The 5,273-nt window shown below is 31.5% G+C and overlaps 1 protein-coding gene across 1 annotated transcript in view; it reads right to left on the bottom strand.

Annotated features, from left to right (window-relative positions):
* The window catches only part of LOC132068189 (UDP-glucuronic acid decarboxylase 6-like), a 97,841-nt gene that overhangs the window by 8,231 nt on the left and 84,337 nt on the right, over positions 1–5,273 (bottom strand). The gene's annotated exons all lie outside the window — the stretch shown is intronic.

Below are 5,273 nucleotides of genomic sequence, written 5' to 3' on the forward strand. Positions count from 1 at the left end.
ATTTGCCCCACTCAACTAACATATATTTTCACGTGTTTAACCGAAGAAAGTAATCAGGCTCGCACATAAAAGAAGGTATTGTGGACCTGAATAAATCAGGAAAAGGTACCCTTCCTCACATGACATGAGACGGTCACGCACTCCAATACACTCCTCATTTCTTCTTTTTACTCGAAAAAATGACAGATAAAAAACTAGCCATTTTCATTGTCCAAGGAACCCAGAATACGAAAACATAGCATAATCCAATTTAAAATAACTCGAAGTTGTAGCCAAGGGTGTGGCCTAGTGGATTGATAATGGTCTCAGGTTCAAATCACAGCGGAGGTATGCTAAAGTCTTAATGGAAGAGTTACCCAATAACTGTGTTATTGAGATGTGGCACGTATCCCGTAAAATTAGTCTAAAGGCTAGTCCAGACACCACGGTTATTAAAAAACAATAACTCAAAGCTGAACCAAGTCCAAAATATCCTCTAAGACATGAGGAAAATCCAAAACAAACCCAACCACCACCAAACATAACAAAAATGCAGCATCAAACATAAACATGAAGCAAACAACACAAATCAAGAAAGTAGCATGCATAATCTAAAGTTTGTTACCAGAAATCCTTTTGGAGAAGTCGACCCACCAATCCGAAGGACAAAGCGGAAAAAACGAAGAATGTAAAGGGATATATTGGTCAACATCTTTCTCTGCCTATTGAAAAACTCAAATACCCACTTGATTCAAAAGTTAAAGATTTCTCTTTATAGACCCAAAAGAAAAGAACTTGAGAAAATGGGTAATGTTAAATGAAGGAATATTAACAGAAAATGGCTATTTTTGGAAAGTTATATATATGAAGAAAAAGATGAAGAAGAAGGTTCCGGACTGGTGCACCTATAACGGGAAAATATAGACCCTACTGAATTGCAAATCATCGCTCGTTAGTCGAGTCAATTCCATTCGTATTTTTTGTCCCGAGATTAGCGAGTAATGGCAAATGGGCGCAGGATTTTCCTGAAGAATGCTAGGAATTGCGACATGGCCAAGAGGTAGGGATACGGGGCGTTGGATGAGTGAGGAGGGCAGCGATGAAGCTTTGAAATGTTAACATGTAACTTGTTCAGCTAACGAGAAAGTCATTTTCCACATTTTTAAGAAACTTGTTTTCCAAGAGAAAATATTTTCTAAATAGTTTGACTAACCAGACATGAAAAAATTGGATTAGGTCGGTGAGAGGGGACATGTGTCTTATGGAAGAAGTGACGTCATTTTTTTTAGTCGGCGGACTTAAAAACTGAATACTCTACCGTTAAATTAACAACCTGAGGAAAAATGCTTTCTGTCAGGATTTTTCTATACTTATAGTTTGAACCTTAACTTCTTATTTGATGCGACAGATAACTTCTGTATATCAAGAAACATCGTAAATTGTGTAGAGATGAGATTCCTTAAAAGTCAATTATAAAGATATATATGAATGTTGCATCTACTTTAATGTTCATTGCTATTTTACATAATTTGTTCTTTTTATATAAAATTTTCTATTTTTTATATAAAATTTTCAATTTATTAGCACGCGCAGCGCACGTAGGCTAAAACTAGTTAAAACAGACACTATGAATGGAAAAATGAAAAAAAAAATACTAATGGGCAGTTTAACTTTTATATACACTTGTTTTTGTTTCTTACTTGATGCCTAATACTTATATTGGAGTCTCGATTACTTCAGATTTATGTCACGAGAAAACGCTTTCCACCAGAATTTTTCTGTACTTATAGGTTGAACCTTTAACCTCTTGTTAAACGTGACATGTATAACTTTTATATATTGACAAACATTTTTTTTTTTTAAATATCAGCCATGCATGGGCCTATTTGTTGAATAAGTAGAGTCTTAACAAAACAAATGAAAGAAACGAAGAAAAATGCATCTACTCTAGAAAGGGAAAGTGCAAAAAATAAAGAAAGTCCTAGTTTAGAAAGTAGAAAGTGAGATATGAGATTCGTCAAATGTGTTTCTAATTTTTCCCTTTCCCCAGTCATGGGCATGATGATTCCATGCCCTTTTCTTCCAAAGATCTTAAATTTGGGAAGTTGTACGCCCCCTTTTTGGTTTGTGAGCTCAATCGAGGTGAGTTTTTTTTATTTTTTCCCTTTTGGTTTTTGTTGTAGATCGAGTTTTGAGTTTGATGAGGTTTTTTGGGTTGTTCTTTTTTTCCCCCGGTTTTCGATCTCCATAGTTCCGTTGTTGTATTCTATTGCGTGCTTTCATTTTTTTGTCAAAATTGTTTTCCTTCTTGGGCCGATTTTTTTGATTTTTTCCTTTATTTAATTGTTTTCAATCTCGTGTATGGGATTGATTATCCTTTTTGATTAGTCTATGGGCCTTCAATTTTGGCTTTAAAGTTTTGATATTTCAATTCCCCCCGGCCATGTTTTTTATTTGCTAAATAATTTGAATTTTTTTCCCTTCCCCCGGGGGTGATTTGATTTGAAACCTTTCCCTTGTACTTTGAATTTCTTCAATCCACCCCAAAAAATTTTCCATGATGGTTTCCAAATACCTTGTATAACCCCTTAACTTTGGAGTTGGTTTTTATTGACAAACATTTAAATCGTGTATGATGAGATTTTTTAAAAATCTTTTATATTATGCTATTCTTTTTTTTTTATTTATTTGAGTAACTACAACACAAAAATTTATTTCTACCAAACCATCAAAAAAAAATGTATTAGAATCGGAACTTTAATTTAGATTTCTTAAACATATTCATTAGGTCAGGGCTATCTTTTTCATTTGAGTAACCCCGCCCGTAAATGCCTATTTTTACCTTATTTTCCCCTATATGTAATTTTCAATTTATTGGGTTTTTCAAACCCCGGGCTCAAGATAGTTTAAATAAAGACACTAATATGGAAAAATTAAAAGGGGTAAGGCCCGTTCCCCCGAAAATATCCGGGTTTTTTAACGACACACCTTACCTTTCCCCGGGGCCCATTACCCCCAAACTTATTTAAAACGGGAAAAATTAACCCCCCAAAAAAAGATGTGGCAAAGAATTTTGTTTTTCCTTTTTTTGGGGAAACAAAAAAAGGGGAAAAAATTTAATTTTTTTTTAAAAATCGATTTTCTTAAAAAATTTTAAAATAAATCTAGTCTTCCCATTTAGTTTTAAAAAAAGGGTTTTCCACATGTTAAGAAAATAATTAATTTTTTTAAAATTTTTTAAAAATTAGGTTTTTTTTCACATTTTGGCAAGAAAAAAATTTTTCCATTTTATTTGAAAAATAAAAGTGTCCTAAGAAAAAGAAATCATGAAAATCAAGATTTTTTAAGACATTTTAAAAAAAAAATCAAGTTTTCCATATTTTTAACAAATCCATTTTTTTTCCCTATTAAAAAAAAAAAACATTTTTCATTTTTTTTTTTTTTTCAAAAAAAGGGGGTTTAAAAACCCTTTTTTTTAAAAGAAAATTCGGTTTTTAATCCATGTTTTTATTTTTTTTTTTTTAAATGGGTTTAAAAAATAAAATTTTCAAATTAAAAAAAGCGGGTTTTAAAACTCTTTTTTTTTAATAAAAATTGGGTTTTTATTTTTTTTTTAAAAAAAAAATTGACACGTAAAAAAAAAAATTAAAAAAAAAAAGAAGAAAACAAATAAATACACGTGGAAGAGTGTATGTCACTCTCTCATATGAGGGGGGCACGGTTTTGGGGGGGTAATTATTCCGTTTTAAATAAGTTTGGGGGGGAAAAGGGGACCAAAAGGAAGGGGGTTTTTAAAATTTATAGTCGGGGAAGGGTCCCTTTCCCCAAAATTAAACAAAAAAGATACTAATGCCCGGGTTTAAATTTTTTTATATATTTTTTTTTCTTACTTAGCGTCGAACTATATTGGAGTCTCGATTACTTCAAATTTAATGCGGGGAAAAAAAAAATGTATATTATACAAACCCCTTCATCTTTTAATTTAGGAAAAACTTCTATAAAAGACGAACATCGTAATTTCAGAGGTGAGATTGTTAAAAGTCAATTACAAGGGTGTATATAAATTTTTATCTATTTTAACATTCATTGCTACAAAAATTTTGTTTTTTTTGCTTGAATTTTATTTTTTGGCCGTCCAGCCTAGGCTAAAAATAGAAAAGAAGATACCACATATGGAAAAATGAAAATAAAAAGATACTAATGGTGTAGTGTAACTTTTACGTACACTGTTTTTTGGTTTATTACTTGGCGTTCCATACTTATAGGGAATCCATTACTTAAAATTTTTGTCATAAAACCTTTGTCGGGGTTTTTTTACTTGTTCAACCCCAACTTTTTAAAATTTAAAATTTTTATATTTGTCACATTTAGTTTCTTTTCCACCCCAAATAACATATATTTTTTCTGAACCAAAAATTGGGGCCCCTAAAAGAAGGGGTTTACTAATAAATCGGAAAAAAGGGACCCCTTTCCCCGCATGAAACGGCACCCCTCCAACACCTCCTATTTATTCTTTTTATGGGGGAAAAGAGAGAACAAAACTTGCCATTTTCATTGTCAAAGGGAAACCCAATGAAAAAATAGCGAAATCAATTTAAATAACCGGTTGTGAAGGTTTGTGGCCAAGTGGATTGATAACAATCTCAGGTTCAAATTCCATCAGAGAAAAATGCTAAAGTCTTAGTGGATAGAGTTACCCAATAACTATGTTATTGGGATGTATTATCCGTAAAATTAGTCAAAAGGGGACCCCTTTTTAAAAGTAAAATTTTCATAAATAGCTACTTTTTTTATTCTAACAACCTATAACTAAGTTATATATTTCAAGTAGATGTTCTTATTTCTATTTTACTTTAAAAAATAGTGAAAATAGCGGAAATATGAGGGGTAACAAAATTTCATATTTAGGAAACAAAAAAACTTAATTTAAATTTAAAAAGGGTTTTTTTGTTTCCCATTCACCAAAATATCTCCCTTCCTATCGATCCCTATCTCTTAAAAAATTTTCCCAAAATTAAAAAAAAATTTTAATTGTACTTCATATTTTTAACCAAAAAAAAAATTCAAAGATTAGTTAAGGTTTCAAAATTTTTTCCAACCGGATCTGCCTTTCGGTTGGGATAAGTAGCGGTCGGTTTTTTTTTTAATTTTTAAAAGTTACTTTGGGGGTACTTTTAATGGCAAAATTTTATTTGGACCGGGTAACAAGGAAATTTTCAAAGATTTGGGGCCCCCTTTTTGCCAATTGCCTAAGGGATAAGTATCAGGGCGATAACTTTTTAAATTTTTTAAAT

Source organism: Lycium ferocissimum, chromosome 8, assembly GCF_029784015.1.
Source record: "Lycium ferocissimum isolate CSIRO_LF1 chromosome 8, AGI_CSIRO_Lferr_CH_V1, whole genome shotgun sequence".
NCBI lineage: Eukaryota > Viridiplantae > Streptophyta > Magnoliopsida > Solanales > Solanaceae > Lycium > Lycium ferocissimum.